The 14,633-nt window shown below is 41.2% G+C and overlaps 1 long non-coding RNA gene across 1 annotated transcript; it reads right to left on the bottom strand.

Moving 5' to 3' along the window:
• Positions 1-2,038: 2,038 nt before the first annotated feature.
• On the bottom strand, positions 2,039-12,011 carry LOC142560702 (uncharacterized). The gene is made up of 5 exons (XR_012823413.1): positions 11,588-12,011; positions 10,756-10,846; positions 7,746-7,931; positions 5,778-5,939; positions 2,039-2,144 (listed from the first exon to the last, which is right to left on the bottom strand). It is a non-coding gene; the product is annotated as an uncharacterized LOC142560702 (long non-coding RNA).
• Between the last annotated feature and the right edge of the window lie 2,622 nt (positions 12,012-14,633).

Below are 14,633 nucleotides of genomic sequence, written 5' to 3'. Positions count from 1 at the left end.
AAATATTGCTCAGTTTAGTGCTGTTTTGTTATGCATTCGGGAGTAATGTTGCTGCTTAATTATGAGGTCGCAACAACGCACGATTACAAAGCGGCCGTATTGCGATCTCTCAGCTGAGTGTTGTTTGCGGTGTTTTGATTAACGTAGTGTTGAATGCACATTGCCTTTAGTGTTCTTTATCGATGACACCATTTTCAGCACGATGACACCACTGTGCCAAGCGATGACAGTATTTTTTCCGAAAGGCACCATTGTGTTGACACTACATTTCTTCTTCGGATTCGTAGGCGAACTCCATCTGATACTCGGAGAAGTGGTGGTCGTAGTCGTCATTCGACGGGTATCTGAAGCGCATTGAATTTGATTCGTCGTCGTCCTCCGTGCTCTGAGGCGACGGCATCTGCGGGTAGATCTTCATTAACTGTAGCGTGGGCTTGCGATCGTAGTAATATCGCTGCGTTTCCATGGTCTTGCACTTCGTCGGCAGTGAACTTGCGCCTCCGGTCACGCTGTTCTGTCTCGCTTTATGACGTAGAAGCGAGCGATTATAATTTGCTCGGTGATCGCTCCATAGACCCGTACGACAGAATCCTTGAACGCGTCATGGTTTCAGAGGCACCATGTGCATACGTACGTAGTGAAATGAGCAAGAAGCCGTTTGCTTCCTTATTTCCCTGCAACCATGTATGCGCGAATGCGAGCATTCTGGTTCTTTTTGTTACGGTCCTCCCGTATGGCCGGTGCCGCCGCTGCTACTCATGAGACGTGGTTGCGGAGGCGAGTGCCATGTAGTGGTTTTATATTTCGTTACATGAAAATATAGTAATTTGTGTCTTATTTTTTGGCAGAGGGTTTTTGAGGATATCGAGGTCACGTGGTGAGCCAAGTAATGGTCTCGCATTCAAAATTCGTGGGCGTGCTCGCCCTGTGTTCTTAGCTGTAGCCCCGCTCTCTTGCGCTCGTGCTGCAGGGATTAGGAAACAAACAAAACGCTAAACCTACTTGAAGGCCTCAATGAAACCATCGTCCGTTGAGCCGATCACTACACTAAAATAAAACTTCCAAATTAACCTTCATTATCTTAGTTAAAGTCCATCTAAGCCGCAAGTACAAGATTGAAGCCTGTCATTCCTCGAGGGATAAACGTGCACTATACGAGGAATGGCTTCCCCAAGTTGGGGAAATTTCGTGCGTGAAAATACATCGACATTTCCTGCAGCTATATCATGAGCAGGAGCGTAAGTAGACTTCCTTCGAAAATTGGAAGTGGCACTGTCACACACTGTAAAAAATATTTGCCTTACTTTACAGAAAATTTGCTGGTAATTTGTGACCGAACACTCTTCCGTAAATTAAGAACGGTCATTTCCGTAGAACGGACAACTGTAAAAAAGAGACCGTAATACGAGATACAAGTGCTGCTGTATCTAGAAAACAGAAGACTCTGTATTCTGAATCTGTACTATAACCGTTAAAGTACGGTGCTTCTCGTATTCAGAAAACGGAACACACTGTAAGCTGAATCTGTACTATAACCGTTAAAAAACAGGTGCTTGCCGTATTCAGAAAACGAAAGACTCCGTATGCTAAATCTGTACTATATCCGTTAAAGTACAGGTGCTTCCCGTATTTCATCTTGCAGATCATATCCATTATTCGAAGAATGTGCCATCGGGGACAAAATTGCCCAGAACGTGCGAGAGTTGACCGAATTTTATTGGTGTGCTATTTGCTGGGATCAGCCGTGCCACCATCTGCGTTCGGAATGTGCATACGTGACCCACTGTTTTCAGCAGTCTTGAGCAGAAATGCAATTTGGTCAACGCTCGCACTTCCAGGGTACTTTTGTCCATGATAGTACATCTCCTTTAATGCAAATGTCATGAAGGCAGCTCATAGTCAAAGCAGCAGGTCACCATTGAGAAAATTGTCTTGCCAACACACTGACATGGCTGCAGAGATAAAACACTTTGCACTTTGTGATATGAATGCACTGCATAGCATATATACAAAAAGGTGCAACATTTCAGTCCTCAAGTTCTTAGATCACAGAAGCAACTTTATTTTCTTCAATCACTCGTCTTGCACTTCTTCCTGGTGAAAGTTGTTCTTGACTCCAAACGCTTGCAAGGATAAACTTGCTGCTGTTAGGAGAAACAAATAGTATTCGTGAATATCCATCCTAAAGAAAGCGGCAAAAAAGTATAATCACAGAACACGACAAAGCAGTAACTTCTGTGTTAGAAAAACATGTAAGTAGATCAACATTGTTGGAACAAGGGATGTTGCTGTAGCCAACATTTCGACATAGGTGCTTGTCATTAGGGTAGCAAATGTTTTCCTTGGCTGTGTTGTTTTGGATTGTGCATATCTCACTGGCCCCTAGCCTCATTGGGGGAGAAGTAACTGGTGCATATAATAGGTCAAGAGAAGCCAAAGTGTTAAAATAAAGGAAGGAAGGGTGTGCTTAGCAGTGGTGATTGTGATGGAGCGGGTATGAGCAATGCTGTCAGTACTTGCCAAGAGTAGGGGTGACCAAAACAGAAAACGATGTACACATGTAAGCAGTCATTAATCCAGTAGACCCAATCTTCCCAGAAGACAAAATAGGTATCAAGATAAACAGTTTCACTTTTGGAAAAGGAAAACGAAGAATTAAGGAAAATAAATTTTGTATCAAGATGCATCTGGTTAAGATCACTGCAAATGGTAAATGAAGGCACATTATGAATATATATTTTGTTGAAAGCCAATGAAGAAAAGATATATTAACCAAATATTAAAAAATAGGGACATTAAAATTAAACTGGGTATGACCATAAAACAGTAAAGAACAGCTTGTGGAAAAAAATGGGATGGATAATATAACCAGGTGCAAGATTGCAAAACGTCGAACGCTGTTTATATTCATGCTGCTGTTAACGGCTTCAAGTTTCTGTCTTCCTGTGGAACCTTTGTCTTACTTGAACAAGGAAATGGGTCATTTTTTAAACAAGCCAGTTCAAATGCGGTTCAAAGCTTCAGCAGTGTTATAATGAAAGAAAATATTATGGTGAGCTCTCCTGGGTGTGCTTTCATTCACCAGTTATTTCCACCAGTGTAAGTTCAAAATTTAATGGTCTAAATGGACCTTAGCTCCTGGCAAACCATTAGCTGGTCTTTTTTTCAACACAAATGCCTGCACATTATATGTGTTGACAGGAGTGCTAGCGAACTACATTATACTTGTTGCCACAACCAAAGTGAAACTTGGTAACAGTGATTGAACAAAAAAAACAGCATTCCACAATACTGATTCAAGTCATCTGGAAAAGTTGCTTAAGTTAACGTACACCCCCTACTCCACCAGACACAATTATTCACCACACTGACTCTTATGGTGTCAACCATGCTATTACAACACTAGGCATCAAATGAGGAGAATTAGGGGATAAGAGGGCACAATGGTTTTTGTTAGAACATCAAATGTGCTTTACATAAATGCTACATTCCAACTAACAAAGGAGCAACCGGTTTGTGAGATAGTGACCAATGCATACGAAAGCTAATGACATTCTGTGCAGCAGAATGTTGACGATGAGGTGTTATGCGCACAAGTGTACTCTTTCACACAAAATGACATCCTGCACTCAAACCTTGTGCCAAGATTAGAGTTTTAAAAACACCATAGTGGAAAGCAAAGAGTGCTAAATTTGTTGAAAATTACTAAAAATTATTCGATTATTCATTATCCTTACTGTTCGTTAAAGATTCACAGATTGTTCCCTACGGGTGCTGTAAACAGGCACCCTGCTTTTACAGTGGTAGCAACAATGATCTGTGGCACAGACAAGAATAAATGCTCATGAAGTTTATGCAAGAGTATATCCTACAAATTACACCCCATTTCACATTCCAATATGGTAGAAGAGGAAGACGAAAAAAACTACTTTCTGGTGGAGGATGCATACCGCAGAATAGGAGAAACAAGTGTACCCTAACCATTGCTGCTGCCGATGCCTGTGCACTAACAGTTACATATAATATGGCAGTTACAATTGTTTTTCCACAAGCACTGCAAGCTGCGGCCAGTTTACCAGTACACAGCTGTAATAAATTTAGGGCAAGCTAAAGCTCTCTAACGGATTTATCTCATATGACACAATTGGAATGCAATATTCTGCAAATAAGTGAAGCGCGATGTGCCATCCCATACAATGAAACACCTTTGAAGAATCTGAATCACCACCTGCACTCTTAGGCAAAGTTACACCCTTTGGAGTGCCCCTTCTGCCACACAACAATAATCGTTATCTGCCTTGATGCGTTTCCTTTCTTGAAAACGCCACGCCCGCTACTTTGCTGTCGGGAATGCTATCATGCTGATAACGCGCATGCCGTTCGTTACTGGAAAGCACAGGGCTCGCAGCGTTAAAGAAAGGAAATGCATAAAGGCAGATGACAATTATCGTTGTGTGGAAGAAGGGGCACTTCAAAGGGTGTAACTCTGCCTAAGAGTGTGAGCCGTGACGAGGGAAAAGAGTGTGTTCTGTGTAAAGTAGTGCACCTGTATAACCTAAAGCTTTGGAGAATGCATTTAGTATGAGCTGGGAAGGTTCCTAATTTTAATTGCCCACAGTGAAAACCTCCATGCAGTTTTGCAAAACGCAAACCCCCTACCTTTTTGTTGTTCAAACGTAATGACACGCAGGGCCATAACATGTACATTATGGGTTTCGTTCCCAAACAATCAAAGTGAATAGCACCACCCTAAGTGTCATGTGCCTTCTTGTTAGTGTCGAATGCTGCGATCGGCAGAGAAACGGATTTCTGGAGCAATATAAAGTATTAGGTACTGTGATCCCAGTTCTTTCACTGCTGTTTAAGCATTATCGGGTCCTAAAGTAAAAAAACGAGGAATAAATACATGCATATTTTACGTCACAACCCTCATAAGTATTTAGTAGTCTGGATTATAAAGGATTCCAGATTTACAATGCAGGACAGATTTTATTCCACTGAAAGAATGGCATCATGCCAATGATTCTGCATTTGGTGCTATATTTATTTGTATTTAGTTCAGTTGGAATGTGTGTGTATCGTCAGCGATATCGCTTGACATGTTTTATATTGACTGTTTCCTAAATTTAGGCAAATTCGTATTCGCAAATAACCTTGTATGACACCAAGAACTTGCTTAGCAGGAGTATTTCTAACATTTGCAAGATATGAGGCTCTTGAATGCATATCTAAGCCTGGGGTACACGCCGCCCCCTAATCTCATCAGCAAGTTTCTGGAACTCATCTACGAGGTTTCTTATGATGAATGTAAAGTTGCTTGAACGGGAGAAATAGGGAATTTATAACAGGTGAATTATGCAGCATAAGAATGATGTCAGCAAGAAGCAAGCATCAAGAACTATAAAATGAAGACTATAAAATGCAAGAATTATTTGGGATGATTTAAAATTCTGGCATTGGAATGAAATGTCTTTCAATCTATATATAAACTCTGATTATTCACTCTACTACCACTACCTTCATTAGAAACATTCATAATCATTATCCTATCTATGCCACATCATCTTCGCTAATATTCAAGCCTTCATAAGCTGCTTTTTTTTACAGCTAATTCTCTGTGGGAAAGAGGTGTCCGTGTGAAGACCATATCATATACTTATTACCCGTTTCTTGATAAATGATAAGGGAAACACTTCACACCAAAAATGCATTGAGCTTGAGCAAGTTCTGCGTTTGATGCTGTTGATTCTTTTTTCCCTTTGCCATCATTGACCCACCTGGTTAGCTAAGTAGACAGAAAAGCTGCAGGAGAAAGGTGGGGGTGCCAAACCAGACTTGTGCCCCAGGGGACCTTTTCACGGTCACTGGAGGAACTGCCTGTGGCCTCGGCATCTTCCTTGAGGGCCATGGCCATGTCTAAGAAACCTTGTCTCCACAGGCTGCACATAGAAAGATAATTTGCTGAGCTAAGTCTTTTTCTTAAAAGAACCCATTTAGGTTGTATTCGTGGCTTTGCACCACAAAACTGACACATGACTGGCCACTCAAGACACTTTATGTGTATTCGCAGGCTTATTCCTTGGAAAAACACTTATGTAGCACACAATGAGTAAGAGTAACAAAAAAGTGTATCAGGAGGCTTTCATATTGCTCTACAACTTTTCGTTGACACATTTCATTTAATTATTTGAGATATTTAATAACTAATTAAGAATTATGTAATTAGGCAGAATGCACAATATAATCAGAGTATCTCCAAGCGATGGCAAACATCACCTTCATTTTGTCTAGTTACATCGCATTTACATATTTCTAAATCTTGGTGCATGATAGTTAAGACACCCTCAAAAACAATATTAAAATTTTCATAATCATCTCTTGCGTGTTATTGGTGGCTATGGCTGCTTCAAAGTTATTCTTTCAGTATGGTACAAGCAGTTTTGAAGTGAAATTGTTTTGCATCGAGGGCATGTAATCTAGACAATCAAGCAAAAGGTTAAGTTGTGTTCACTATTCAGATGTTTAACTAAGAAGCTGCAGGAAAAGGAAACAGGACACAACACCTAATCAACAATGCAAAATTTGAAAATTTAAACTGAACAAGAAACCAGTTTTTGAAAACACAGAAAAAAAGCCAGAAGCTTACATCGAATACACCCTTGCTATGTACTCCAAGTGAAGTTGTTACCGCAATGCTTGGGCACCATATGAACGTAACAATCAACAACTTCGAGCAGAATATTAACACCACTAAATGAACTGGCCTTTTAAGATTCTTGATCTGAAATCCTCAACGACTTGTTCTGGCATTTAATCTGTCAAGCTCAATCTGTATTCTCAAAAGCTGGCTCTCGGCCATAATTTCTCTAAACGCAACATCAGCTTAAATCTCAAGATAGGGTTGACCTCTAAATAAAGTGGATAATGCATGGCAAACATCATGAACTCTCTTACATGTTAACCAGAGGGTTCACTCATGCAGCCATGAAATTGTGATGCAGACACGATATATTGAAGCTGGTTTTGTGAAGTGTTTCATGCTTCCAAGGCTTCTTCAGTTGTGAAAGCTGTCTCCATTAGCTAAATAAGCGATGAGAATAAAAAAAGTACTTGAACATGCTCACAATATGTTGGCCATTTGCAAGTAAACAGCAGCCTTTTTGGGCGCCCAGGTTGCCTGGTGCAAATCTACTATGCCACAGTACTTGCGTTACCCAGTACCAGCCACTTTAAAATGCAATGTGTTCAGAGCCCTTTCCCTCTGTTTGTCTGCTTTGGAAACAGTTTAACATGTGTTCACTAGGCGTCGAGAAAGGGGACAGAAAACACTGTGCACCACTGATTTCTAACATGTTTCGCTGGATGCAGCACACCGCACCGGATGCAGGTGAAGCCAGTGAAAATGCGATGTCATGCAGTCGCTTGTCCTGGAAGCAGGGCATATGGTGGACTAACTAGTGCGTGCGATCAGATAATATTGCTGCCGAAAAACTTTTCTTTGTGGTTTTTCACATTTTAGGAGGTCTCTACATGTCTGGTAAGCACTTTTATGACAATCTGAACCCGTATACGATAGTGTTCTCTTACATCAAGTTTTTTCTGATTTACCAGTGTTTCCATTGCAAGCCACTTATGTTAGCAACACTGTAGACACTACAATGGAAAAATTCTGGACACCTCGAAACACTGCTTGGGTAGGTTATGGCACATCAGGCAGGCATGTTAGGGGAAGAAATGCCACACACCCGTGCAACAAAGTGCTGCCGCAAAGTTGTGAAGCACCAACTTCCGGGTCAAGGCCAGCTTCAGTCGAGGGCGCTCGATGTGCTGTTCATCCCCTGTAGTAGAGATCAGTGGCGTGTACCCTTTTATACTGGCTGTCTTTTCTGGTCGGAACCTTGGCAACAGCTTCCACCATACTTTTTTTGAACCTGCAACATGTGCAGAGAAAGTCACATCACTGTGCGTTCATTGTCTGGCTTTATTGTGCTACACATTCTATCAAATCATTAAAAAATACAGTTCACACATTTTTACTACTGTATATAGACAGTCTAGTTGCTATACACGCGAAACATTACCATTCCTCTGACAGAATGCAACAATAGAAGCGTACACTGTAAAGCTACACTAAAATTTAAATTGATGTGACACCGTATGAGCATACAGTATGCTTACTGTATGCTCTAGCCCTGTGTCAAGTAAAAGTTAATTGTCAATCATTTATGGTGTATTTCTACTTATTCTGGGTCATCAAACTGTACAATCAATGTTCCATGTTTACACATTGTTGGCTTTTGATTGCCTATGTGATCCGTTTCCTACTTACGCATGCAGTAATCCCACTGTAATAAGGAAAATGAGAATAGGAAATGCCGTGATAATCTTCCACATTTGATGAGGGCAGGAGCAATGGCCAATAGCATGTGGTTGAAGCTACGTAAATACTCAGTTTTCACACAGCTTAATTATTCAGCAAGTAATAAAGAGCTATCCTGTGCACCTCTGCATGACCAATAAAATCTGACTACTTGACACTGCACTAAGGCTGCCGCTTGGTACTGTTCGGCAGTTCAGCTTTGGTTTTCTGATATACAGAACTGTTTAGGTACCAGTAGTTTACTTTGCGATAAAATGGAGCTTGGAGCACTGGTCAGTCATTTGCACATAAATAATGCGACAGCAAATATAACACAAGGATAGGAATATGGGTCTCTTGGAAAAAGTACATACACATTATGATTATAATGTGATGTGATGCCACAATGAAACAGAAAGCAATGCATAGAAGTGGACGGCGCTTCCATGCCACCAAGGTTATTGGACAGACAGTACTTCAGAAGTGCCCGCAACACAATGTGTTGGCGGGCTAGTTGATGTGAATCCATAAATACTTTGTTAAGCGCAAAACAATGGACACAAGAAAGACGACCAGCACAAGGCGGTACACTCAACTGACATCACTTTATTGCGTCGCTCCTTTATAAATAGTAGAATCTAGAAGAACATGCGCAGTGAGCACCATGTGCAGAGACCACCAACAACCAATCACAAGAGTGTACTCATGCGACGGGATCCACAAAACCATATTGAGCACTGCACAAGGTCAGTGCAGTGCTCAATATGCACACTCATGCGACAGAATCCAAAAAAAAACATATTGAGCACTGTACGAGGTTAAAGAAAGCACACTAATGCACTGTGACCCCAATGACTGTATGAAGAAAGCTTCCGATAACTCTCGGGCGGTGGTATCACAGCACTTTTTCAAAATCGAAGTATCACGAAACATGGCTTTGCACTTCCATATTTTACAATGTTGAGCCAAATGGGAACCTGTGCCTGTTGGTATGGATCGCTTAGGTTCGCAATGTTTCGTGATGCTATGATTTTGAAAAAGAGCCGTGATACCTCCGCCAGAGAGTTATCGGAAGTTTTCTTCATACAGTCATTGGGGTCACAGTGCATTAGTGTGCTTTCTTTAACCTCGTACAGTGCTCAATATGTTTTTTTTTGGATTCTGTCGCATGAGTGTGCTTTTTTGATCAGATGTTGGTGGTTGCTGCACATGGGTGTTCACAGCGCATGTTCTTCTAGATTCTGCTGTCTACAAAGGAGGGACGCAATAAAGTGATGTCAGTTGAGAGTAGCACCTTGTTCTGTCGTCTTTCTTGTGTCCGTTGTTTTAAGCTAAAAAAGCAATGATGTATTCGTTGCGTGTGTTTGAAGACAGCTCCACACGCAGTAGCGTATCCAGTATTGCTGCCCAGTGGTTTAGCTCGCCGCAGTTTGAAGTGCCACAAAACATAAGGAGAGAAACCTGCATTATAGTCTTGTTGCAAACAAGAATATAACGTGAAGTGCATTCTGAGGCCAGAAACTATAAAAAAAAATTTCATGATGCACTGCTGTGCAGGGTTTTATAGAAAAGTCAAATACATTTAGTGTAAATATCACACTATGATGGTGCACAATGGTGGTAATCTGTAATAATATAAAAGGTGCCTTAATGTTACAACAAAAGCTGACATTACTTAATAATAGCCCTGTAAAATTTAGCATGCAGGGGCACCGCTTGGTTAAACAATAGTGATGTATTGTCTATGTACACAAGTATTACCCACGCATTTATGCCATTGTCTAAATGGCATAAATGAATGGGTAATACTTGTATACATAGATATTACATCTCTATTGTTTAACCAAGTGGGTAAACTATGTCTGCCTGACACAAGATTAGAATTAAACCATAAATTATATATATTCACCCTAACAGTAACACCTCATTTGAACTTCACAGTAAGTAGACGCCTGTTGATGCCAGCCTCCCCCAATGCTAAACTGTGCTGCATGCTCTACAGAGAAATTATAGTGGTATCACTCAACTCTGAAGCAATTCAGGACTGCAGCACTGTAGAAGACATCTACAAATGTCGCATTTCATGTATAACAGCCTGAATTTCTTGCACATCTTACCAAGTGCAAATTAAAATTTCTTATTGTTTAGCATTTTTGCCTGCTAGACCACAATCCAATGTCATCAATATATTAACATATTACCTCAAAGAACCTAATTTGGCTTATAGATTAACACCTTTGCATACTGCCACAGCTGCACTCTGTCATATGCGTTGCAATCATAAAGGTGTGCTGGTCCACCAGCACTCCAATGTCACTAACAGTGATCACCTACACAGCTAAGTAAACGGTCATCATTCAGGTGGCAAATAGCTAAGAGAAAAAAAATCCACTCACCTTGAGAGCTACAATACTGCGATAACTTGAGAGAGATGGACCCATTGCAGGCAGCAGACCTCTTCTCAGCTCCAGCACAACAGCAACTTGCCTTTCAGTAAAAGAAAAGGATTGATTAGCAATGATAAGTTACCTTGTTTTTGCTGAGTATCAATACAATCTGACTTTCATGCATATCCACTCTCCGCTTTAGTAACACAACTGAATTATTCGTCAAATAAAAGAGTCTATGATGATACCATTCGCTTCTCTTGTAGGTCCAAATTTTTTCGCACTGATACCCCGTTTACTGCTTGCTTCCTGACACGAATGCCTTGACTGCCCAGACATCATTCGAAGGAACACGTCTTGCTGCACCGCAAAAAGTTGCACCAAGGAAACACAGCAGAGCAAAGAACTTTTTTTTCTGGTCACAATTAAAACGTGCACCCAAGCAAGAAAGTAACGATCACAGGTAGTGAGCGACTGCTATTGCCTCGAACATTTATTTCCGTATTTTAACAGAAGTTCTTGTATCGGATACAGTATGCTCTCAAGCCAATACAAGCGTCAATACAAGAGCTCAACTGAACGCAGTTTTATTCTACGCTTTTAACGCGAGTGAACAAAAGGTTAGAAGTACCTCACGGAAATTGCGATCGAGCCAATCGCGCTACGACTGGAATCGATCTGAAAAGATAGGGTGATCCCTTTCCCCATTCATGCGTCATTTTTGCCCTAAGACGTTGCATAGTGGTCTTTTGAAACAATATTTCTGTTCACGACACCGGCTTACCACACATCATTTTAACACCTACGTTATGCAAACCAAGTAAGATTAAAATGGGCTTACCTCATGAGCAAGTTACGAGCGCGCGTAGACTGTTGAACACCCGTTGAGAGCAAGCAGGCTATCCGTGTCCAAGCGCATACGTGCACCCAAACACAGGACAACTTCTTCGATGCCGCAGCGTGCAGAGTTTTGTACACGAAGTGAAAGACATCCAGCGCAAACATCTCCGCGCGATGACGGCAAATGACGAGCGCACAAGCGTACACGACACAGCGACAAATTCGGAACTTTGCCAATTCGAACGTGCCGAGACCCAAGCAGCGTAACCATCCATCGTTTCTGTTCTTCGCTCCCGATGCGTCAATCTCTCTTCCTTGGGGTCTTGCTCCACTCTTGAGTACAAATCAAGAGATATTTACGGCGAATTAACAACACTTACAACACGACTCGAAAAATGCCGGCTGACTACACATGTGCAGCTCTGTCCGCCACTCCAATGGACGCGCAGCGCGTGCTGCCCCCTGATGCCGCACTCTGAGCGCGGAGAACCGAACAGAATCGGTTTCGTTTTCGCATTTGTGCTCGATCTAGTTACTCGAACTGCAATATAATTGCTTGACAATTAATTGAATTCTAAAAGAGGAGAACGCTTTCTCTCCCACAAGTTAGTGCGTTTTATACAAAGGGAGAGAGAATTCAAAAAGCTGAAAGGCAGGGAGGTCAACCAAAGCATTCGCTACTGGCGATAGCAAACCCCTGTGCTACAATAAAGTGCAAAGCAGTGCACTGCGATGCGTCCATAAGCTCTAGTACAGTGATAATTTGGGCTGGTTGGTGCATGTAATGAACGGGTAAATAATGAGTTGTGTCATAACATTACCCATGCATAAAGCACATGGAACTAATGGTGTTGCATTCTAGGTCAAAAAGAAATAAAGCTTGAATCGTTACATCTCGACACTGGGCATTCTGTCTTTCCGTATTATTTTTTTCTTCTTTTTGACAGTATACACAGTACTAGCACGGTAATAGGTCCTTCATCTTCAGTCACCTTCCAGTAGTTCACACATGTGGGTGCATGTTCGCGTTCTTTATTCTACCGTACAAGAACGAGCGCGCTTACCGGTCTTGTTTCAAGATGAAGCGCCAAATGTTTGCGATTACATCTTATCGCAAGAATTAACACATGAACAGTGAAGATTATGCGTAATCGATTTGTCTCAATGAATGGGCAGTTATTGTCAGAGACGAGATATTTGGTAAATATCATGGGAATGAGTTCAACCAACTACATTGCAGTTCAGCAGTGCCCTTTGACATTTGGTTTAATTGCTTGCCGCATTCGAAAATTTCCTCCGACCGTTGTACTTGGATCTATAGGCCGCCAGTCCCCTTCGAGACCATTTATTGCCAAATGTAAACGCAGTTACGGTCATTATACCACTCCGTGCGTTTCGGTACTGATTTAGAGTGCGCACAATTTTTGGCGTATATGGCGTAAATGCTGGCGTAAATGCACCAGCACCTGAGTGCCGCAAGCTTGTTTACGTATGCACGTATGTCCCCGGCTCTTCATTCACTTAAACATATATGCTGTGTTATTAACTATAAAAGCGCTTAATTTGAGAACATTGCGAGAACACGCATATATTTGCGCATATGATCAGCGTTACAAAGCCCATATGCGCGGCAAACAGCGACCGGAATAGAAGATGCGTATATATATTTATACGATCTGTTATTGCAGCTTTTGGTAGAAGGCTAGCTCTCACATTTTGTACGCAACTTCATAATGCGTACAGTTTGCGTGTTCAATAAAGTATTGTTAGCTGAAACTTTATGAGTACGAGCGCTCATTCAGACAGCTTAAATTTTCTCACAATATACGGATGTTCAGATAACAAAAATACGGAATTCTCTCTGTTTCGTCCAAAATAGTGTATAGCCGTTATATGATTACAGTGAAAATGTCCGTAAAGCTGAATACGGAGAGCACTTTCCGTATATTAACGGCAGATTTTGCCGTATTTTTGAAATATGACATACTTTCCGTATTTTTATCTGCAGTTCTCCGTATAATGACAGAAATCCCCCGTAAAATTACGGAAATTTTTTACAGTGCAGTATATTGGGTGTTTTCCTTTCTTTAAACCATACAGAACACATTTAATAGCCTGTGGAAGATACTGTGAGGGGAGTCTCCTGGAGCTGGATTGCTGGAAGCGGTGGACAATACTCTCAAGATAAATGGAAATATGTATAATCGACTAATTAACAAGAATGCTCAAGCTCCTTGCTCAAGCACTTGATTTTCAGCATATATTGCAATTTACAAATTTTATTCGGGGAGTTTGCCAAACATATGAAGTAACGAATTCTTATGATTGTACGGGACTCGAGATATACGCCGTGAAACTAGCGGTAAAAATGCATTACTGTTCAACTTACTTTTTAACAAATCGTATTTTTTTTCTTTCAACCATTAAGGTAACTAGAACGCCCATGCATGCCGTCGCAGACCTTGGAAAATATTTCGAAGGTTGTGCCATCCTGAAAATTCATTGCAAGTGCATAAATCGTGCTTGCGAACCCACCGGCTACAATGAAGAAACACCAATATGTGCCGTGAATAACTTAAAAAGTTATTTCTTCAATTTTTCTTGCCTATTAGCCGTTCGTGCATTTCAAATTCTCATAGAAATAATGTACTTAGCCCACTCTATTGTGAGCGGTACGGTGTGCTATCGATACAGCAAAGTTATCTGTATAACGAAGGATTTCGGAGGTCCTAAGTATTTCCCTGTAAAGGCGTTTGACATATATTGCAGTGAAGCACCGATACCGTTTCGTATTATTTCTCCGCATCTGTTGTTTGTGTCACGGTGATTCCTTGGTGCCACATATGCGTTCTGCGCATATCTGAGAATTGTTTAAATCAATGGCCTCTGAGTTCTGCTAGAAATAAAGCAGTCGAAAATTTTCTCGCCAGTGCGTTTATGTCCATTGGTTCATTCCCGCGATGCATTTTTCCTGCAACATAATAAAGAAGCTAGCCCAGCTACGAGCTTGCGTAATTTTTATGTGTTACTTAAATACTCGTCGTACC

This window comes from Dermacentor variabilis, chromosome 10 (genome assembly GCF_050947875.1).
Source record: "Dermacentor variabilis isolate Ectoservices chromosome 10, ASM5094787v1, whole genome shotgun sequence".
Classification (NCBI taxonomy): Eukaryota; Metazoa; Arthropoda; class Arachnida; order Ixodida; family Ixodidae; genus Dermacentor; species Dermacentor variabilis.
The sequence above is the reverse complement of the archived record's forward strand: the minus strand, read 5'-3'. Positions and strand labels throughout refer to the sequence as shown.